This window comes from Uloborus diversus, chromosome 6, assembly GCF_026930045.1.
Source record: "Uloborus diversus isolate 005 chromosome 6, Udiv.v.3.1, whole genome shotgun sequence".
Taxonomy (NCBI): Eukaryota; Metazoa; Arthropoda; class Arachnida; order Araneae; family Uloboridae; genus Uloborus; species Uloborus diversus.
The window spans coordinates 103,129,863-103,154,670 of record NC_072736.1 but is presented as its reverse complement, the minus strand read 5'-3'; the positions used below and the strand labels follow the sequence as shown (position 1 = coordinate 103,154,670).

Here is a 24,808-nt window from a genome sequence, read left to right as displayed (position 1 = left end):
CATTCTTTATTGTGTATATTTATCATGAAAGTGAATATTATTATTAAAAGAGAAATATACTGAGAAATTGTTCTTATAATATTACGGGTAGATATATATATTAATCTTATAACGGGAAAATTGAGTAGGATTTTCTTTCTAAAAAAATCGAAAACTGTTATGTGTTTCATTGACGGAAACCTTCCTCTACACATTTTTCTTATAATAAAAAAGCCATAATGGTCTCTACCAAAAAAAAAAAAAAAAGACATCGGTGCAAAAAGAAGATCCCTTTTTTATCTGAACAATCCTTTGGACCCACACATTGAGAGTGTCAGGAGTTCTCCTTTTTAATATTATCACTTTTTCTGACCTGCATAATGTTTTGAGTTGTCACAAATAGAGCATTTCTGGGATACTTAAGTCGGTGAATTGGACAGCCTCTGTGTTTGATCGAATAAATGACGCGTTTCCCGTAACTGCGGAGCGAGATGACGCAGGCTATCGTACGAGACTTCTACGCCTCTATTCTCATACCCCCAGTAGCACAACAATTTTGGCCAATATCGGTCGAGTATTGGCCAAACCTGGCATGCGTCGTCGTATGTCGGACGATTTTACCCGATTTTGGCCAATACTGGGTAGTATTGGCATCCCGATACTGAAAAAGTGAAAAGGCTTTATAAAACGTTTTTTAAAAAGAAACTTTGTGTTTAACATAAAGGTAGAACTGTTCTAAGACTTTTTCCAGTAGATTTGGTATTTGAAACTCCTGATTAAAGAAACTGACAGACCTCGCTATTGGCCGATCTAGTCCAATACTGTATAGGCTTGGCCAACTGATACTGGTCAAATCAGAAAAACTTAATCAACGGTTACTTTTCAGAACATTTCGCAATTTCCTCCCAAAAGAATAACATGAATAACAGACATTTTGACGAAATTTAGCACTGCAAGAATATATTTGGAAATTTACGCTTCCTGTCTAATGTCCAATGCTGTCCGATACTCAGCAACATTGGCCATCTCAATTATTAAAGTGCATTCAAAACAGTTTTCTTGCAAAGCATTTTGAAATTTAATGCGTGGGTACAATTGGGAGAAGTTAATTTCCAATAACTTCGGAACCTATCATCCACGATAAAGTAATCTACGGTTTTCCGCTTCATCCAACATTTGCCGATCTTATCCGATTCTATGCAGTATCGGCATTCTGAATTAAAATATTACTTTTAAAATAGTTTTTTTAGTGAATATTTTGTTCTGTAATGTGTTGATAATACTGGGAAATATTAGACTGAAATAATTCAGGAATCTATTATCCACAAAAACGAAACGTATGGAGGTTCGGTTCTACCGACATTGGCCGTTCGCATCCGATGCTGCGCTGTATTGGCATTCTGAATTAGAAAATTACTTTTAAAACAGATTTTTTGCAAGACATTATAGATTTTTATATGTAGGTACAATGAAAAAAAAGTCATTTTACAATAATTTATCGATTTATAATACACGATACCGAAATGTACAGCGTTTATCTTCTGCCGACATTAGCCGATCGCATCCGATACTGTGCTGTATTGACAGTCTGAATTAGAAAATTTCTTTTAAAACATATTTGTTGAAAAGCATTTTGAATTTTAATGTGTAGGTTCAATCAAAAAAAGTCATTTTACAATAATTTATCGACTTATATAATCCATGATACAACGTACGGCGTTCCACATCTGTCGACATTGGCCGATCGCATCCAATACTATGCTGTATTGACATTCTGAATTAGAAAATTACTTTTAAAACAGACTTTTTGCAAGACATTTTGAATTTTAATACGTAGGTACGATAAAAAAAAAGTCATTTTACAATAATTTTACACGATACTGAAATGTACGGCGTTTTTATCTTCTGCCGACATTAGCCGATCGCATCCGATACTGTGCTGTATTGGTATTCTGAATTAGAGAATTACCTACAAAATAGTTTTCCTATTGGATGTTTGCTGCTTCTAATAAGTGGATAAAATTGAGAAAAATTATTCTGAAATAATTTAGGAATCTATTGTCCTCCGATAAAGAAATGTATGGAGTTTCGCTTTTGCCGACATTAGCCAATTCCATTCGATATTGTGCTGTACATCCAGCGCTCTCTGATGACGCATGCGCAGAGCCGGGAGTTCTCTCGCTCCGCTCCGTCGAAGGACGCCATTGCCCATTGCTGTTGTTATTAGCTTCATTAACTTGTTCTGTGGGTAAGTTTGAAATCGTTTTGTTTATTGAATAGAATTGCAAATTTTTTTAAACTAGAATTTGAAATGTGTTATACTTTTTGCATTCACTCTTTGTTCAATACACATAGTGTTCTGAATACCCGAAAAACCTTCCAAATTTGCTTGTACTGTGTTTGTGATTGTTTTATGATGTCAATAGCGTGGGGGGGGGAGGCATTTCAATTAAAACTTTTTAGCATGTGCTATCCTTTATTATAAATCGTTCCTTTTCACGTTTTGAGAATCGAGCTATATTAACGTTATCGCTAACACTTACAAAAAAAAAAAAAAAAAAAAAAGACGCCGAACTGTTTAGTTCTATATGTTACAGCTATTTTGCTTTGTTTTATATTTTCTTATCTTGCAGAGATTTCATATAGTACAGGGAAATAGCATTTTAGCTGTTTTCAGGCATCGAGCAAGATAAAAACATATAAAATATTCTTTTTTTTTCCCCTTGAAAATTCTTCCCGTGCTCTTGAAAAAATAAGTTAGAATATAGTTAGAATAATTGTCATTTACTGTCAAGTATAACGCTTATTTGTGAGGCGGGAATATAAATATTTAATTTATGTCAACAACCAGATAATATATTGAACAATTCAGTTTTGAATCAGATATGTACAATTTCTGAACATTTTGAGGCTTCGGGGAAAAAAGATGGAAACTTTGATTCTTTACATTTTTTTTTTAAACAGTGATGTTTTGATGAAAATAATTTCATGAATTCACAAATATTTTCAATATTTCAAGTGCATATAACATATTACTTTTCAGGAAAATCCAAACTCAGGAAATGGATAGGTACCGTAGCAAATGAGGGTTGTAGTAAGTTTATGCTCTCTGACGCTGTTTTTTTTTTTTCCTGGTGCACTTAACAGTAGTTGGCACTTGACATCAGTTTAAGAAAGTAAAGGTACTGAGTTATTAAAGTAAGCATAAATAGTGTCTTTATCTCTGTTGTGCTGTGTATTTTCTCTGTATTGCGATTCCAGCGGTTGTATACGAAATTGTTCAAAGATGTATGTAATATTAAATATTTATTTGCAATTAGATATATTTGTGATTTGTGCTTATCCAAGTTATTTGAGATAATTGCAATATAATGGCTGGAAGTGAAAAGATACTTAATTCTATAATAATTGCTTAAAATTGTATCTGTAAAAATTATCATAACCGCAAAAGATTACATAATCTGAAAGGTTACTTATTATATCATCCTACTTGCTGGAGTAGTAATTGCTTGTTAGTATTTTAAATAAAAAGCATATATGCCTTCAAGATTTTGATGCATAGAAAAATGCTCAACTAACTACATAGATTTGAGAAAAAAAAGAAATCTCTTCAACTAACGAAATCCCTATAATAGCATATTATAATGTATGTTATTATATTTTCTTATTTTCAAAAACAAAATTCGAAATGTTTTAATATTTGCTATTTTATATCTAAATGTGAAAAAGATAATTTATTATTATAAAGAGTATTTTGATATTATGGCAAATATGAGTTTAATGTAAACTTCTCATTAATATCTTTCAGTAATTTGATTTGTTTGCATCTGTTAAAAAAGTTGACTTTTTCGATTACATATTTTTTAATTTTGTCTCAAGAATTATAGCTCAAGGTTAGGAACTTAACTTTAATAAAAGTTTAAATAGTTGTACAAGACTTTCAGTTGTATGTTGCCGTGGTTCGCTGATATAGGTATATCTATATATGATATTTTTCAAATTTATTTTTGAAACTAGGGTAGAATGCACTGTAATTTGGTAAAATATAAAATGCATACTTGAAACATAATAGTAATGTTTATTATTTAGGTTTGTTTAATTAAACTGCCTGTTTTAATATCTATGTAATTTTCCCTGCCTTAGGTTCAAGTTGTGCCGCTTGTATGACCTCTTGATCTTTTCAGCAGGGAATCCTCTCTCAGGCTCTAGAGATGAATGATACCTGTTTGTCCACACAACAGAGCATCTTCGACCGTCTGGCTTTGAACCCGCAACCCTTTAGTCCACTTCACTGATCTATGATTTGGTAAGTTTGCTCAATAATAAAGGCAATTATACCTAAAAAGTTTTTGTACCGTGATTTTTTAAATTTTCTTTCGGACCAGTGATAAAAACCTTCCAATTAGGAAAACATAAAATTAGAGCAATGGCTAAAATGTACACATATTGTTAAAAAATACTCTTGTCCAATATTGAGAAAAATGTGTAGTCTTTACTTTTTTTTTGGCTTTTGGATACAATTTCACTTATAGCAGAATCTTTGCTGACATTTTTTTGCAAATTTACTTCTTGGTTGGCAATAATAAATTAAAACAGCTTTCTAATTTTTTAAAACAGAAAACATTTATCTGTTTTTGGAAATGTTAAAGCATTTCCATGTAACGTAGTAAATTTATCTATGTTTAGAAAAACTATTAAGCTGAAACAACACATCTAAATTGATAATTTCTTTCCTGATATGTGATTTGGGTCATTCTAAAGTTAATGCAACATGTAATGTCCAAGACTTTAAGTTGTAGGGTAGTTCTCAAAAGGTGGGAACAAAAACGTTGCTTTTGAGCCATTTTTAAAATTTTGGAATTTGAAATCAATTTTGCTTTTATTGCATAGCATGTATACCTAGAACATCATACACAAACATAAAAAGACAGCAGGTATTTATGCAATTTAATAAATAGCAAATTTAATGATAGGTCTGTAGGTAACAGATTTTGGACAAACAGTTGTCCAGTAGGTAACAGATTTTGGACATCATCATAATGAAAGTTTCAGTTTTTGAACTTTTCCAGTGAAAATTTTATCTATTTTTAAATTCTGCTATGAAAAACAGAGGATTTATGAAGTACATGAGTGACCTTATATACTGGTCTTAAAATTTTTTTATTATTTTATGGTTTTGTAGAATCCGAAAAGAAAAAAAAACATCCATTTTGCCAGGCAGGTGATCAAGTCGCCAAAACCGACGCTGTTGGCGAAAACCTGAATTCCTCTCTGGTAACCCTTTGCATATCGTACGCTGTGAGTTGTCGCCAATCGGGGTTTGCTTGGCGATTTTTGCCACCTTTGTTGACTATTCGTTACATCATAACTTGAGTTTCTGTTATTTATGTAATGTTTAATGCATAACGTATTAATTGTGCAAAATAGCAATGGATTGAAGAAATTAACATTATAGTAGCCTTTAGTTAGTAAGGTTACAAGATAGAAGAGCATATTATAATATTGAATAAATGGACAGAATTATCGGCGTCTCGATCGTAACGCAATTTGGACATCTCACATATATGTTTAAGAAAAGTGATTTTGCTTCAAAGATACTGCATAAAAACATATGAAAAAACTTTAAAATGATTAACAATTGATTTTAAGGATCGAAAAATACCTTTAAAACATTTAAATTATATATTTAGTACTCAAATAATAGCATTGTCAAGATTGTAACTTTTAGACATACATGAAACTTCCAACTTCCTTCTTTTTTTTAAATTTTTTACACAATAAATGATCTGTCCTTAATTTTTTAATTTGTAGAAAATATTGTAAAAAAAATATTCAGTTTGAGATTCATACCCTTAATTTTGTTTTGAAACGGTTGGAAATAATTAAAAAAAAATTTTTTTTGATGGTACATTTTCCCAGTTAACGTTTTGAAAGTCCAAAATTGTGCCTTTTAGCAAAGAAAATATATTTTTAAGGGTATTTGAGGAGCATTTTTTCCATAATTTTTAATATATTTAACAAGTATTTCCATTTATCATTAATATTCCATAATTTTATTTTTCCATAATTCTTGCCTCTAAACAGTATTATTATTTAACTCAAAACATTTTTGAGTCAATTAAAATGAAAGTTATTTTGTGTTGAAGCTTCAAAGTTGAGGTCTGTGCTTGTTCCCACCTTTTGAGAACTGCCCTGTAACCTTTTCCCAAATTTTACTCCAAAGTTAAATGTAAACATTAAAAATGATAGGTCTGACATATTTTTCATTGATACATTACTAAAATTAAGTAATTTTTTTACTTTTTGAATGGAGTTATTGAAATTGTGTCCTATAAAACAACCATGTCCCAACAGCACTTTATTTATTTTTAAACCCTTTTTTTTTTCATGTTATTAATTTTTTAAAATATGTTTCTTTTTCTTTTCAACTCATTATTAACATATTATACTAACATGTTTTTAAAATAAAATTTCAAATTTATTTTTATTTTATGGAAGAAAATCTTTTGTCTCCTGATATTTGTCTCGGTGATACTGCCTCCTTACTTCTTTAATTATTATAATAAGAATGTGTTACTTAAATATTGTCAACGATAGCTATGTACTTCTACAAGTTATTAATGTAAAGTAGCCATTTTTTTCGCATGTGCTATTTTTAAGAGTTCCAGGTGAGGAAAAAAGAACTTTAGCCATAGGTGTCTTTTTTATTTGTCTCCTGTGTTATTATTAAATTATAGAAAGGTTTAATTATTTTATTGTTTTAACCCATGTTAAAACTTTCAGGTTGTGTTTAAAGGAAAAAAAACATTTGCATTGTTTCCATTAATACAAGGGGAATTTTTAATACCATTTTGTCCCCTGTGTTACCTTGATCTTGGTAACACAGGAGACAACAAAGTTACATAGGGGAACTTAATTGTTTCTAAGTTTGCTATGTAGTTAAATTTTAAAAGAAAAAACATATTTAGGTTGAAAGAATATGCAGTATTTTAAATTATATGAAAAATATGTCTGTTTAATAAATTAAGTTAAGAAATTGCAAATGTTTCTTTGGTTACAACCAAATTTTATCACAGATAGATAAACAAAATTAAGGAGGATTAAAAGACACACTTTTCTTCTCTTAAATTCTATTTAGATTTCTGTTGTAAGAATTTTTATCTCTTTTGGAGTTATCATTATATAAGTTCAGTTTTGGTACTTGGAAAATATTTTTAATGAAAAAGAGCACTAGTTTTTTTTTTTTTTTTTAATTTTAATTAGGGTATAGTGTTTAAAATAAGAAACAGGTTTTTACCTTAATGTTACTTTCTTAAAGACCTGCTTAACCTACAACAAAGAGATTTTTAGTAAATTTGCCCTCTCTTTGTTGCAGAGTGCCAAGTATTTTCCTTTTTTCAAATCTGCATATTTTATATTTAATGTTAATTAGTAATGAATTGACATATATATATATATATATATACACATTTCTAGTTCATATTAATTTTTTTTACCTGGTTATTGTCAATTTTAAACGAGTTTGTAATTGTTAGGCTGATGCATATGGTCACAAGAATTATGAATTAAAAACAACAAGTTTTAAATTTAACATCTGAATATTTTCCTTTACATTAAAATTACTTTGACAGTCTGAATTAATTTTGTACTGTGTACAAATTATAACTTTCAATGTATTTAAAAAAGAATGTTTCTTTATCGATTATTGAACATTTAAATTTGTTTTCTATTTCGAAATTATTTTCTACATCTGATGACTTTTTCAGAAATTATTTTCCACATCTATTTATTTCTGCATCTGGCAACTATTTTGAAAGCTTTTATATCATAGACTACTAGAAGCAATTATTTGATTAGCTGAAGTCTGTAGTAGCCCTGAGGAGATTTTGTTTTCATGAAAAATAGTGTTTATAGTAAAACTAGTACCAGATTGTCTTAGTAAATTCAACAAAAGTGCACGATTAAGAACTTTTGATTGTGAAGTATCTTTATTTGAATGACAAAGAAAATAGATGACTTACTTTAATACTCATTGTATTTTGAACTTATTCAAGCCTAGAAATATGTCTTTATATTCTAAATATTATTTAGAATATAAAAAAATATTTCTATAAAATAATAATAAAATTATTTTTAAAAATTAGAAGAATTAGCATCTAAAGCCTCTAGAATTTCTTTTCCTTTTTGCTTGCAAAATACAACAATTAGAATTGTGAGCAAAAATGAGAAGTTTTATGGAATCTGATCTTAATTTAAGAAATGTATTGATCCTCAAAAATCCATACTCTGAACAGTAGTTTGATAGATCATTTTTAAAAGTAATAAAATTAACAATTTATGCAGAATAAACTACTTAATGATAAAAAAGATTTTTTCTATTTAATTCAATCTAAATTTAATGGTGGTAAGCTAAATCTAAAATAAAAATTTCTTCAAAGGGATTTTCTTATACATTTAATCTGTATTGAATTTCTATCACTTGTAAATTTTCTGCTGTAATTACCTAGCTTAGGATTGTACTACATAAATTTGTTTGATATTGAACCTATAAGTCTTCTCTCTTTCTGTTTACAACAACAGAAGTACACAACCATTCGAAGAAAATCATTTATATCCGCAAATCAAGTTATGCATAATTTTTTCGTTTTGTAATTTAAAAATACTTGCTAAAATAATATTAGGGATAATGTATTTGTATATAAGTTATTTTACAGTAACTAATAATTGCAAGGGTAAATGGGGGCTACCACTAAAAGCCCACAGTGGTCCACGAGCAATCTTCATGTGAACTGCAAACATTTTAGTTGATGGTGAACAGCATCATTTTTGTAGCTGAAATTAAATTTATCAAAGAAAACTTTTGGAATCATATGATTTCATCACACATAATTGTTGTAAAAAAAATATCTCCATTGTATGTGGTGTCATTTATTGGTTTGGGGAAAAGGTACAAGTTGAGAACTCCCCCCCCCCCAAGCCGAAAAGAAAGAAAAAAAAAAGGTAGGAATCTGCGAGAAATTTTTTGAAAATATAAATTTGCCAAAGTAAAGAGTCTTATCAAAGAGTAAGACATGATTTGGAAAATGTTTCGTTACTAATATAATCAGCAGTGAAATAATTTTATAGTCTTTAATCATCTCCACTGGAGCAGCAAGAATTTTTACCTGAATGGGAGGGGAGGTCTATAGTCTTGATGTGTTTAATTTTATCTAATTGGTAGCAAATTGCTAACTCTACCGTTTCTACAGTAATAGAATTAGCAGTATATGTTGAAGCTAAGAACTCTGGGGAGAGTTTGACCTTCAAACCATTCTTGTTGCACCACTACTTATGTCAGATTAACTACCAATTAATTAGCAATATCGTCATTTTACACGGATTTCATTACACACAGTTTAAGATTTGACACCGTTATTTCATTATATATGGATGCGTTTTGATTTATGCAGATGCAGCATTAAAATGCATAAAGTTTTTTAAAATTTTCATATTTCAAACTTCTAACATTGTTGTAATTGATAACAAATGAAAACTGCATTTTGGCATGCTTATTAGGGAGCTTGATCCATTGGGAGACATTTTTAGAGCTCTTTTCAGAAGTAATGTTATTAAACTCACACAATTCATAGCTCACTTGAAAAAAAGCTTTTAGAAGTGACAAATAAGAACAAAACCAACAACAATACCAACATTGATGATACTCGACCGAAAGCTTCTACATTTAAATTTTGAGCCATATTTTGACAGTGGATCTTTCTGATTTGTTTATAAAGGAAGATCCCATCATGGAAATGATGCAAGTGACCATGGATGTGCTCATGCCCCACAAAGGAAAAGCCCTGCATAGAAAAATGACTGCCAAAGGAATATCATAAACAGCTCTTATTCATATTCCCTAAGTTAATTCATATTTTTTTCATTCCATTGTGTATTTGTATTGGAAATAGTACATATTTTTTATCAGTGGAACATAACCTTACCTATTTTAACATTACTGTTAAGTCTTCATTTACACGGCAATTCTGTGAAACGTAACCCCTGCAAAAAGCGAGAGTCCATTGTATGTAGTTTACAATTTACATGTTGGTTATAAGTAGTAATCCTTACTATGTGTTTGCTTTGCACATTGCAGAGTTTAAAAAAAAGTGTAATCTTATACATATAAAATCTGAGTATCTATCTATCTATCTATGTCCAAGCTTCTTCTCCCGAACGACAGTGAACTGACCATCGAACCAGGTATCGATAGATTCGTAATCCTCCCGTCTTCATGTTTGGCTATTTAACATAATTCTCCGATAATAATTAGCGGAGATATCAATTAAAAACTTTTAATTATGACTCTTAGATTTCAAAATCAAATCACTATTTTTCGAAGGCTTTCCTCCATTCAAATTATTATTCAGTGCTTCAACTCAACTTTCCGGATGAACGCTTTTATTAAAATTTACAGCGTGAAGAAAATCATTGAAAAGAAACATCTGTTGCAATTTTTTTTCTCGAATATAAAGAAATAAAATTAGGCTTTTGTTTTAAGGCTTTTCCTGTAATCAGGGTGTTTAAGTTGTTTACTTTTCGATTATTTTGCCGTAATCTGCAGCAAAATTTTGCTGTTTTTTTTTTTTTTTTTGTTCAAGCCTGATTGTTAAATACGCGTCACATGACATAACTTTCATTTTCGAGGAGGACCGTGCACGTCGTAAAGTAAATGAGTGATTTACAAGTTATTTGAGTTCTTTGAGGGTTTGTACCTGGAAAACGGATTGATGTAATTCTTGTACGACCATGTGGATAGAATCCATCCAAATATTTATCTGAGTGGTATGTTGCATTAATAAACACCCGGGCAACGCCGGGTAGTAGACTATTTTATGTAAAAAGCAGATTGTTATTGTGCATAAATATTTCCGATATAGTCTATCAGATGTAATTCAGTTTAACGTGAGTAAAGATTATAGTTGATAATGCATATATTTTCCCCTTTTGTGCTGACTGAAAATGTACTCATAACTTGTATCATTGATAACGATTATTAACGTTGATGTGGTGTTTTGGCAAAAATATGTTTTACTGGTGTTTTGCAAACCTTGCTTTACGCGCATTTATTTATTCCTTAACGCGTTAGAAACTAGTGTCAGTGTACTACAAAAGCATCAACTGGACTGCTCTTACATTTTTTAGGTAGCCCGTGCAACGCCGGGCACGCAGCTAGTTATATTTTAAGTGACTGCTTTTTTTCTCTCTCTCTTTAGCAAGTGTAAAAATTAAGTGGGATGCTGCGAATACAAATGCTATCAGCGGCAGAATCGGCAGGTACTTGCTGGAGCTGTAGATTGGGATCATCGGTCTCACAGTATCAAATAAAGGACACTGAATGGTCGAAACGAAGACAAAAAAGCTGATAATATATAAGCACAATATATATATATATGTATGTTTTAATGAAACATATTTATGTTATAAATAATATGTATGTTTTTTACATATTACCTAGCTGATAATATGTAAAAAAAAAATGAATAAAAATTTTTTTCCCAATGAACTTGTAAATATATAAATTGTTCCAAAATATTAATTTAAGAAAAAAATAAGGATTTTGATTATATCATTTATATGAACGAATGAACGGACAAAAACATTTATGATGTCAGTGGGAAGAACTATCATGCTTAAATCTGATCCTTACTCTTAAGAATAATGAATCTTAATTTCCCACAATCTTAACATTTGGCGTAAAAAAAGTAATTTGCTGCTCATTAAAAATCATAAAAAATGAAAGATATTACTGTCAGTAATCTAATTATAAAATAAATGATAAACCGTCAATTTTCCTCTAGTCTAGTAATTGTAGCCGTAAATTATATCGTTTTAAGACGGAAAGGTCGAGGGACTTTTGACCAGTGCGCTAGGAATAAAACACAAACGCACAGTTCTGGGTTTTATACCTCTAGTGCAGTGTCAAAGCTTCATAGCTATGGGTGCCACTTCTCAGTAAAGACGAATTCCGTTTTTTGAAAAAAAATCGTCACACAGATTTCCATCCTTCAATTAAAAGAGGTAAAACAAAACCCTAAAACTGAAGGATGGAAGTCTGAATGTCGATTTTTTTTAAAGACTGAATTCTGTTTTAGCAGTATTGCCCAACACTGGCTAATAGCTACACATATAATCGGCCAGTGTCCAGTACTGGCTCGAGTATCGGCCAATGCTGCAAAAGAGATTGCTACCCGGTATTGGCCAATTTAGTTCTGCCGGTACTGGCCAGTGCTCGCATCAAGTATTGCCCAATATTGTTAAAAAGTCAACCGTTCGACGCTGGCCAACCCAACTTTAACCGATATTGGCCAAAACTCGCTCCGAGTATCTGCCAATACTGGGGAAAAATTAACGGCCAACATTAGCCAATTTTGATTTGCCAGTATTGGCCAATACTGGCAACGAGTATTGCCCAATATTGTAAAAAAGTTAGCCGTTTTACGCTGGCTGACCCAACTTTACCCGAGATTGGCCAATCCACCAAACACCGTGGTTATGACATTGGCCGATACTGCTGTGCTGCTGGGGACGTTTCTAGTCGAACATTTACGCTAGAGTTGGTTCAACATGGTACTTAAACCTCCATTCATTTAGGGTTTTTACAGTAACAAATGATAATTTTGCTTTCAGTCTCTAATCACTTTTTTTAATGTCAATGTTCCCATCACGTGTATAAAATTTCGTTTCATTTTGATTGCTCCTTCTTGGTCTTACATTATGTGCTGCCAGCAGTGCACAATATTACCTATGTGTAAGTAACTGTTAAGTATCAGAGCTGTCCCGTTCTCTCTCCAAACGCACATAATCATTCAAAAAGTTTTAGTTTTAAATAACAATTTAAATAACAGTTTGGTCAAATACGAAAACAACCCGAATGTTTTCATGACAAACCTTTTTAGTTTCAAAACTACACAAAAAGATCAAAAATGTTTTTCTTCGCTTCTTCTTCAAACGTAGCCTGTTAAAGCTATGAGTTTTAAGCATATTTTATAGAATATTAGTTGGAATTGTTTTTATTCTTTTGCATAACAGTTCTTTCGCGTAACAAAACATCATATTTTTCTTTATATCTCAATGTAAAAAACAAAACCGACAGAAATTATATTTTCCACCCATCTCTCACTCAGGTCTTTTATAAAACTGTTATGTATGAAATTGGAAAACAATATCATTAAAATGAATAAATTAAGTTCTAAGATAATAAGAGAAGAAATTTGAATCTAGGACCTTGATATAGAAAATGTCGGCGGAATTGTCTCAAACCTGTCTACTTTTCCACCTAATTAACTCTGAGGGAATATTGAAATCGGACGAAACCGTTATTGTACGAAAATTATTTTCTCCGAAATTAGTTTCATATTTCACTTCTTAATTTGAATTTTCGTTTTCCAATTTTGATCATTAAAAAAAAAAACTATTTTTAATGGAATGACATAAAACCCTAAGGAGACAAGAAACTAAGGTCAGACAAACTAGACCATGCTTGATTGCTAATTGGACTGCGCCTTATTTATTTAGTTTCCGAAAGTAAAATATGTAGTTAGCATTACATTCTACAGAATGATATTAGACCTGTGGGGCACTCTATGGAGATCTCGCCACATATATATTAACGAAAGTAACTGAACGACATTCATTAGCGAGAGGGAACAAAAACTAGTTTTATTTTCAAACATGGAAGCCAGCACTAGCGATTCGAATATCATAACAGTTGCTATTCAATATGAAAACAAAAAGTAATCTATATAAATTATCGCGGTTACATGGAGACGCCACATCATTCTCCCGCCTTGTGAGGTACCGAACGATTATGAAAACGAGCCGGGCGTCGAACAATACGTCCAGATCAAGCAAAATGATCGGAAGTGATTTTGTCTAACCTTGATTTTCATGGCACATAATGGCAGCTTTTAATGTGCGGTGCCAGCGTTCCACGGCGCCATTCGCTTGCGGATGGTAAGCTACTGTGCGTTGCCTTTTGTAACCTATGAGCTTTGATAGTTTCCAAAACAAATTTGATTCGAATTGACGTCCTTGATCAGTAATGATTATAGACGGAGATCCAAAACGAGCTATCTAAGTTTTTACTAGCGCATCTGCAACAGTTCCAGTTTCTATGTCAGGTATTGGGGTGGCTTCTGTCCAGCGTGAGAAACGATCCATGATAGTAAGGCAATAGCGATAGCCTTCAGACGTTGGTAAGGGTCCTATGATGTCAAGATTTATTATACTGAAGCGCTGACTTACTGTATGATATTGTTGATGCGGACTCCGTACATGTCTGCAAACTTTTGACTTTTGGCATTTGATGCAATATTTGGCCCAATTTCTTGAATCTTTACTAATCGATGGCCAAATAAATTTTGAGGATATTAGTTTGAGTGTAGATTTAATACTTGTATGTGCCATGTCATGAACGTGGTGAAACACTTGTTTTCTAAATTCGGCTGGTATGTATGGTCGATTTGCTTCTTGGGAAACATCACAGTATAAAAAGCGATCGGATCCAACAATATGTAGTTTTACTAGTTTTAGAGATGACTTCGGAGATGAGAGTATATCTTTCAGTTCTTCATCAAATTCTTGAGCTTCAGCAATTGCTTCATAATTAATTTGTGAACTTAAATGCAATTCGTCTATTCTTGATAATGTATCCGCTATGAAATTACTTTTTCCTGAAATATGTTGGATGTCTGTGGTGAACTGTGCAATGAATTCTAGATGTCTTTGCTGCCGTGGAGATGCTTTTTCCAGCTTTTGACGAAAAGCGAATTTTAGAGGTTTATGGTCTGTGAATATGGTGAATTCTCGACCCTCTAACAAGTATCGGAAGTGTTTGACGGAAGAATAAGCACTTAAGAGTTCTTTGTCATAGGTGAAATAATTTTTCTGTGTTGACGTTAGACGTGCCGAAAAAAATCCAATAGGCTGCCACAGGCCATTACTGAGCTGTTGTATGACACCTCCTACTCCTTTCTCAGAAGCATCCGTCATTAGAACAAGTTTTGCCGTCAATGATGGATGAGCGAGGGTAGCTGCTGTGCGTAGTTGCTCTTTACTCATTTCAAATGCGTGTGAAGCTTCATCTGTCCACTCTACTTTTTGGTTATCATTTTTCTTAATGTTGACTAAATAGTTGTTAAAAATTGCCTGGTTATGAGCAGCATGGGGAATAAAACGTCTATAGAAGTTGATCATACCTAAGAATCTTCGTAGCTGCTTCACCGTTTTCGGCCGTTCCATGTCTGTTATGGCCTTAATTCTGTCATCAGTTGCTTTAATGCCTTTGGCTGAGACGATGTGACTTAAATCTTAACCTCTGGTTAGGCAAAAATGCACTCACTGAGTTTAAGTGTCAGTCCGTATTCGTGTAATCTTCGGAAAATAATCTCTAGATGTTGGATGTGTTCCTCTCGATTGCGCGACGCTATGAGGATGTCATCAACGTAGGGGAAACAAAACTCAAGACCACGAACACAGAGTGGGTCAATAAAAGTCTGAGCTGCATTTCTGAGTCCAAACATCATTAATGGGAATTCATATAGGCCAAATGGTGTACGTATAGCAGTGTTTTGAATATCCGACTCTTCCAGCGGTAACTGGTGGTATTCTCGATGAAAGTCTAAGGTTGAAAATACTGTGCGTCCCTCAAGCTGATGAGTGAAATCATGAAGATAAGGTATGGGGTATCGATCAGCTTGCGCGGCGGCATTAAGATCACGATAATCGCCACATAGTCTCCATGAGCCGTCTTTCTTTTTTACCAGATGCAAGGGGCTGGACCATGAGCTGTTTGAAGGGCGACAAATGCATTGCACAAGCATATACTCGAATTCAGCCTTTGCAATTTTCAATTTATCGGGAGGTAATCTACGAACTTTGGAAACGACAGGTGGGCCTTTTGTAACTATTGAGTGAGTAACGTTATGTTTTACTTCATCTTTATTTAAACTGAAATTTTTTGATGTTATGCTTTTAAACTTTTCTAAAAGTGCAAGAATGTCGTAATCAAGATTATTTATATTAAGTGGAGTCAGTGATGAAGATGGTCCTTTCATGATTTCAGCTGGTGCATAAAGTGCAGTTAAGGGGTCAATTAATGGTTTCTGCCTTATATCCACCAAAAGACCATAATGCCGCAGGAGGTTTGCTCCAATTAAGGGTCTTGTAACACCCGTGACTACAAATTTCCACTCAAATTTTCTTCTCAGACCAAGATCTAATTTTACGAATTCGATGTCATAGGTTTTCATTGGCGTTGAATTGGCAGCAATAAGTTGAAATTCAGAAGGAGTTCGCGAACTTGACTTAAATACAGGAATTACAGAAATGTAAGCACCTGTGTCGATCAAATAATTACTATGAGTCGAATTATCAATAAGAAAGAGGCGACAATTTATCCGGCCGTAGTCATCGGTCCCCTCGAGGGACCGGTCATTTAGTTTTCCAATGGCAAGGAAATGTTTTGGTTTCGAAATTGGCATGATTGTTTGCATTTCTCAGGAAAACACTTTGCTCCAAACCGAAAATGATAAAAACAGTACTTGCCTCCTTCTTTGAAGCGTCTCCGCGATTTACTACGGCTACGAATGCGTTCTCTGCTGTTATTTCGACTGTGCGATCTTGGTTGACGAGTAGACATGCTGGCAATTTGCAGCTCTCCGCTAATTCTTGACGGGAATTCAATTTTACAATCTTGTCAGCCATTGCCGCTAATTTGTCAAGGCTTTCGACAGAGTGACTGACTGACTGACAGACTGACTGAGAGAGTGACTGACTGACAGAGTGACTGACTGACTGACTGATAGGGTTCACATTTTAGTGGTGAAATGTGTTCGTTTCGAAACACATTTCACCACTAAAATGTGTTTCACCGCATCTGGCATTTTGTCCAGCCAAAGCGACCGCAACATCTGATCAGAGAGTTCAACACCCATAGACTTCATTTTTAATAGCAGCTGCGTGGGCCTCATATCTACAAGCTCTAGACCAGTTAATAAACGTTTTATACGGAGATTTTCACTTTCTTTGAAATTATTTAGCAGTCTTTCTTTTGCAGCAGAATACTTATTCGAAGCTGAAGAATCTTTTATAATGTCCCAAATACTGTCCATGTAGCGTGGTTCCAGCTGGTCAACAAGGTAATTAAATTTAGTGTCCTCGCATTTTATGCCGCTTATAGTAAATTGGGCCTCAATTTGACAAAACCACATTTCTGGGCGATCTACCCAAAACGGCGGAATTTTTACACTCACTCTGGATGCTTCCACTGTGGCTGGCGTATCGTTGGATCTATCGGTATTTTGCATCGTGTTAATTAAACTTGGTTAATGCAAAATAATTCAATTGGTCCAAAAAAATGTCCGGGAGTCACCAGTTATAGGGCACGCTATGGAAATTTCGCCACATATATAGTAACGAAAATAACTGAACGATATTCATTAGCGAGAGAGCAAAAACTAATTTTATTTGCAGATATGGACACCAGCACTAGCGATTCGAATATCATAACAGTTGTCATTCAATATGAAAACAAAAAGTAATCTATATAAATAATCGCGGTTACAGTGAGACGCCACAAACCTATGCCTAAGAAAATCAAAAAATCATTTTAGCGCAAAGCTGTAAAAACAAAGCAGACATTATAAATCTTTTTTATCAATAATTTATAAAAGGAGTAAATGCTCTGAAATACGAAGCAATAGCAAATAAAATGAACACATTACAAACAGGTAGTTATGTAGACATTGGTGGGCACATTGTAGATTTGTAGATTTAATTTATGACTTTTTTAAATGATTAGCTGCATTATTTTTTTTTTCTTCACAAAAATGGAATTAATGCCAATAAACATTTTTTAGTACAGTTCATATCGTCATATTTAAGTAGAAAAGTCATATATTCTCCTCAGAGCAACAGTAAGACATCTAAGCCCAGAAATAGGAGGTATATTTCCTACTGTTTTTATAGAACGACAAAATGCGTGATACATTCCTCAAAAATGTTAGGTAGATGATAAATCGAACTTCAATAATGACAGCGCTTGAGCTATAATAAAGGAATTTTCTCTGCATATATTTTTAAGCTTTAAGGTATCATTTAACGTGTATATAATAAAAACTCAATAAATTGAGAACCCTGAACAATTAATTTTTTTTTTCGTTTGCTTTGAGTTATTCTATAAAAGCAACATATTTTTCACAAAAAAGTTATTAATATACAGTTCACAAACCATTTTCTGGATACAGATTATATTTAAGTATGCTCAAGATGGTCGTGACAAAATTCCTTAAGATATCAGCTAAGAAACTTAAATTTTAATGATGACAATGCAGTCAATATTGAAGGAAGAAAAACACGAATAAATTCATTTTATCAGATGCAAGAACATGCCTTGTAAAAGCAGAAAAATCTGACGTAAGCCCGCTTCAATGTTAAAGTATTATAACTTTAATATGCATGTCTCAAAGTTTCACGTACTATTTTATAAAAATTACTATTGCTAATTACCATCGTCAGATATGCTCCGATAATGCATTTTAGATGAGAAAAGTTCTTGTTCGAAATGTCAGAGATCACCTGAAAAGTAAATTTGATATTCAGTTTTCTTTTCAAAATATTCCCGATTCCCTTTAATGTAAAATAAATTTTTTCAAGTTTTTGAAAACTCAATTATTCCTCAAGAGAGAGAGAGAGTTTAGGAACTAAATTTTTTTTCCAGCCAGCCAGCCATTTAAACATCTGAAGAAAGTTTCTCTAACTAAAACAACAGCATATACGTGACTTATTTTCCTATTTCTCCGTTATATTAGTTCAAATATTAGATCATATAACAAAGATTTATAATGTCTTGATGTGAATAAAAGATAAAATAATAAAAAAATTCACAGTATTTTGGAAATTATAGTGTAGAAATCAATTGCTGTGCAACGAGATAAAATTCAACTTCATTTCAAATTTGATAAGTATCGAAGCATCCTCATATATATATATATATATATATATATATATATATATATATATACACGCAGTTGGCTCTCTGTTTAACGACTTTCAAGGGACCACAAAACATCGTCCTTAAATAGAATGTTTTTAACACTATAGTGGACCATCTGGGACCGTCAAAAGCCGTCGTTAAACAGAGATCCAACTGTATATATATATATATATATATATATATATATATATATATATATATATATACGCTCCTGACGTTATCAACATTAAAACTCGCAGCACGGCATGATAATTTGTATGTTTTGGTAATGTTTAAAATGCAGGGAAAGGCTTTATTGTGACAAGGTTGAACTAGATCTGGTGACTTAACTGTTTTACTGGTAAAACTGCGTGATTTCAGGGGAATGACGAAACGAAAAAGCGGTCAACAACAAACGCTGTCTACAGGAGAAAAACCTTTTTTGTCGTCTGTTGTTGGTTACCTTTATTGTAAACTAGTGGTACCCGCACGGTTTTGCCTATAGTAGAAAATTAAAAAATCATTTGGTTCGCTTGTATATTTACAAACAATGGATGATAAATTTCTCGCCAATTTGCTATGTTAAATGGCTCGCCCACGTTACAATTCCACGTTAATATAATTACATAATTTACTATTCCACGTTGTGACAATTTGCTCGGTAAAATTTTCTTAAAATTGGAATAGAAAAAGAACAAAATCGAATTTCTAAAAAATCGCTTCGAGGTCACACTCCCATACTACAAATTAACTTTGCCAAATTTCATGAAAATCGGCAGAACGGTCTAGGTGCTATGCGCGTCACAGAGATCTAGACATACAGACAGACAGACAGACAGAGATCCAGGTAGACTTTCAGCTATATTATTCGTAAAGAAACTTGTTTATTTGGTTTCCGCTTAAAAAAAAGTGTGAAAAAACGTTTTTTTCTAACAGTGCTCTATTGTTATTATTAAATCTTAAATGCGTTTCATCAAACATATTGCATCTTTGCAAACATTTCTGCGGATACTGCCATTTACCTGCCCATGGTAGCATTGGCTAATTAAAATAAAATGATCAGGTGCTAGAAAGTCGATGTTGATGTTCGGAAAGTAGGCTTGTTTAGTTTTGGACGGAACTTCTTGTTTATTATAATACCTTTCATTGCATAAATTTGTTTCCTTAAGTGATGGAAAATAGTAAAATTTTGAAAATCTTTACTAATAATAACGCTGAAAGTCTCTCTGTCTGGATTTCTCTCTGTCCGGATCTCTTTCTGTACAGATCTCTGTCTGTCTGGATCTCTTTGACGCGCATGGCGCCTAAACCGTTCTGCCAATTTTCATGAAATTTGGCATAGAATTAGTTTATAGCATAGAAGTGTGCACCTCGAAGCAATTTTTCGAAAATTCGGTTTTGTTCTTTTTCTATTCCAATTTTAAGAACATTTTCCCGAGCAAGATTATCATAAGATGGATGAGTAAATTACCAAATTATCACAACGTGGAACCGTAACATGGGCAAGCCAATTCGCGAGAATTTTATCATACATTATTTGTAAATATACAAATCAACCAAAAGACCTTTTAATTTTTTACTACGGGCAAAGCCATGTGGGTACCACCAGTACTGAATAAAACAACTTAAGACTTCTTATATTTAAATTCCCGACTTCTAAATCCGCTAACATTAGTCAAAGAAATGCGAAACAACACTGTAAAAAAATTCCGAAACCTTACTGGTTATTTCCGTGGAACGTCTCGGGATTTCCCACGTTTTCACCTATTTCCCCGTAAAAACAAGTATCTTCACAAAAAGTTTCCTGAATCGCTACAAGTTGCACGCGTGCAGACTTTCACTGTTGTGGAAAATATTTTTAGCAACCAGTTTAAAGATTGAATAAACGTGTTTATTAAGTGTATCGGCCTAAGATTGCTTACGGCCTGTCCAGATTGACTAAGCTCTTAATGAGAGCGAAAAAGTCAAGGGACAAGCTTTGTAAGGCTGGAATTGCAGGCAAGAGAAATGCTTAGTTCCTTCTTGCATAGCTGTGGTCGCTCTGATTTTTATGGAGTCTTCTTGGTAAATCAGGAAGGTTCTAATCAATAACATTAAACCTACTTAATTTTTCTAGAAGGTTCTAGAGTCATGAATAGCTTTAACAGGGGAGATTTCTCACTTCTGCAGAAAGTTTTAAGGTTAATTTCAGAAAGGTTACTGACTTCCAGGGTAAAACGTTCCTGGTTTTTCCAAGATTTGTTACTATCAGAAATTGGGCACATCAGCTGCCTATTATTTTCCAGGAACGTTTCTGAATCGTTTTTTACAGTGAATTGCATAGAATTTACATTAATATGTTTAGTATGTATTTGATTTAAATATATTATTCAGGTTCTCGTGCTTAAATATTTAAAACTAAAGCTCCAATATAAGTAAAAGCAATATCAAATATTTGTTTTAAAGAAATAGCTTTTGCAAATAGCTTCTTCTATACATGAAGCACTATTACATCATTTTAGAAAAATGTAATCTTTAGATTTTCTTTGTGGTTGGATTACACTTTTTTTTCTTTCTTGTTCTTCGTTCTCAAAAGACAAATTTAAATAAGTGCGTTGCGTAGTTTATCTTTTTTTTTTGGTTGTACACACTTATACAAAAATTATGTTTCGCAGCTTATTTCATTTGAAAAAAAAAGCTCTGTTTTTTTTATACATTATTTCTAGGTAAATCTACGTTTTAAAACATCACAAAAAGACAATAATAATGATAATAGAGAAATTCGTACACTTCTGAAACCAGATCAAACGCATTTGTCTTTCAATTTTCTTATGGCATTGGCTCTAGTATTTTTTATCAAGTTATTTAAAATGCTTAAATATATTACTTTAAAAAACAGAATCATTTAAAGAACATAATAAAAAATCCCTTTATAAAGTATATCTATCTATCTATCTATCTATCTATCTATCTATATATATATATATATATATATATATATATATATATATATATATATATATATATATATATATATATATATATATATAGAAAATACATAAAAAACACCGCCAGCTCAGCCAATTCCATCGGAGGACTGCAGTTTGGTCCATATTAGCACGAAAGCCCGGAATAGGAAGCGACTGAGCTGGACTTGGAAAATCAAGTAAGGAAGCCAAGAGTGCCAAACAAACAAACTGGTAGCTAATATAGAGTTAAAGAACTGACCAGACGAATGGCCGAAGCAGTGGTTCGGTTCAACTCGAAGATTGAAGGCAAGACATGGTAGTTTAAGTAAGTTACGCCCTATTGCCGGTGCTAGGGCAAAATATATAAAATACACCACCAGTTCAGCCAATCCATCCGAGGACTGCAGTTTCGTGCTTATTATCACTCATCAGCCGGGATGAAGTACTCATTAACCCGGAATGAAGCCCTCCTCAGCGAATTTTCCGGGCTGATGAATGCTAATAAGCACGAAACTGCAGTCCTCGGACGGAATTGCCTGAACTGGCAGTGTATCTTATGTATTTCTGCGTTAGCCCTGGCTATAGAGCGGTATCTTACTGAACATACATATAATACAGTCGCAAACACAAAGTTGCAAAACGACACTTATGAACCCTGCTATGAAAATAGCCTAACCGTAGTAATTGTCAGAAATAAAGAAAAATAGTTCTTGTACGAAAAATTATCTTTTTAACCAAATAATGATTAAATGTGATTCTCACATTTTCAGTGGTGAGGGTCTGCTTTTGTTATACTATTTTCTCGTCATGTAACTAGTTTATTTAAAATATTTTTCTATGTTTAAAACCTATCTTAAAACAAATAAAAGCATAAGCTTGCATAAAAAGTTTAGGAACTTGATTCATTTACTGTAATCAGTTGGTTGATTTTAATATGCGAGCCTCTGTGACTATCCAGATTGTTATTATAAGCTTGGAATTAGTATGTTTCCTGTTTGTTCTATATTTCTACCTTCTCATCATCCATGTGTCTAAAATGCAAGAAAAAACAATTTAATGAATAAAGAAATTAAAAATTAAAAGTATACTACTTAAGCACTAAGTTATTGTCCTTAAGCCACAGCTAAGGCAGAACTACGTGCAATATACCTAAAGCTCAGTTATCCCAACCAGGCACTGCAGTTTTGTCCTTGTTATGGACTTATTCATCTGGAATAGTGGATAACCGAAATGAATGTATTAAAGCTGAAGGTTCCAACGAACTGGTAGCTAAAGTAAATTTAACTCACCAGTGAGAGTCTGCAACCATGGTTCAGTTCAACTCGTAAATTGAAGGCAAAGCTTGGGTCTTTAAGCAATAAGTTGCCACCGTTAAGCCAAGGATAAAGCAGAGCTACATGCAATATACCGACAGTATATTGCATATGCAATAAAAATACGATGTCTAGGTCCGTACCACTTAATAACACTCAAAAAAAAAAAAAAAAAAAAAGAAATATCCCTGACTGTGCAATAAATCCGTAAGCAAACAAATATAAAGCAGACATATTCATATGATAACCAAAATCAGTGATCGAGTAACGCTCTGACGTAACTAACAATGAAACTCCTATCAAGGCATGCGTGACGGTAGGATTTTATTTCTGAAGCACCAAAAATTCTGATAACTATTTATAATTTGATAATATTGTTTGGCAATGTTTAGTATGAAGAAAAATGCTGTATTTCGACAAGTCTGACCTGCATCCGGTAACTTAACTGCTTTACTGGTAAGACTGTATTTTTTCTAAGAATAAAACAACGAAAAGTAGTCAGCAATAAACGCTATCTACTGGAGTTTAGGTTTAATCCACTAGCGTTAGGGTTAAAATTTCAATATCAAAAAATCATCATACAGTGGTATTAAAAAAAATTGCGTCACTCGCGCCGCAAAGGAAAGGCATATCATCCCGATTGCATTCAACACACAGTCAAGCATCCCGTATCCCAGATGATTTGGGGATGTATTTCTGATCAAGGAGTAGGTGGGCTTCACTTTGTGCAAGGAACAGTTAACGCTCAGGCGTATATTGGCATTTTGGAGGAGAAATTGCTTCCTACTATCCGGGATCACTTTACTTCAGTTCCAAACGTCATTTTTCAGGATGATTCTGCTCCGTGCCATGGAGCAAAACTGGTAAATAACAATTTAAAAACCTTTATCCGGCCATTAGACTTAAATTTACTTAGGGTGAGGTTTTTTTTTTCTCTGAACTCACACGCAGGTTCAGAAATGGAAAAATGAGCCTGGGGGGCACCAGTTTCCCTTGGCCCAGAAACAGCCCCGATCTATGTAAACAATTATCGAATTCCTGCTGTTAAATGTTTATTTCATAAGTTTTGCAGAATTTCACATACATTCATCGTTAATCGGTCGACCAAAACTTCTCACATAATCTCATTGTTGTGAAAATGCGAGGGTGATGCATTTTTTTTTTACCAGCACTGTGTATATGAGGATGCTTTGATACTTGCAATTGCTTCGTTTAAATGTAGCAGCAGTTTTCACTCGTCATACCTTGACGGGCAATTTACTATTATGAAAATAAGTAGGAAAAAAACTTCAAACGCACGGAAGTCATGAAATGCGAAAAATATCCAAAGTCAACTTTTTGCGTTAAATATTTATCTTTAATTTCAAACTATGTTCCGAACACTATTTTTTCGTAGAAGTCATTTAAGAAGCAAAAAAATAGAAGCTTTCAAACATTCAGAGTTTAAGTAAAATGCAAAAGAAATATCATCTACTTTGGAGAATATTTTTCATGCATGCAAATAAATAGTAAACGTTCTCTAAAAATTCACTTCTAGGCGCAGCAAAACTATAATC

The 24,808-nt window shown here is 32.9% G+C and overlaps 1 long non-coding RNA gene across 1 annotated transcript; it reads left to right on the top strand.

Annotated features, from left to right (window-relative positions):
- Positions 1-2,188: 2,188 nt before the first annotated feature.
- On the top strand, positions 2,189-11,364 carry LOC129225197 (uncharacterized). Its single transcript, XR_008580727.1, has 3 exons — positions 2,189-2,227; positions 4,123-4,285; positions 11,232-11,364. It is a non-coding gene; the product is annotated as an uncharacterized LOC129225197 (long non-coding RNA).
- Positions 11,365-24,808: the final 13,444 nt, after the last annotated feature.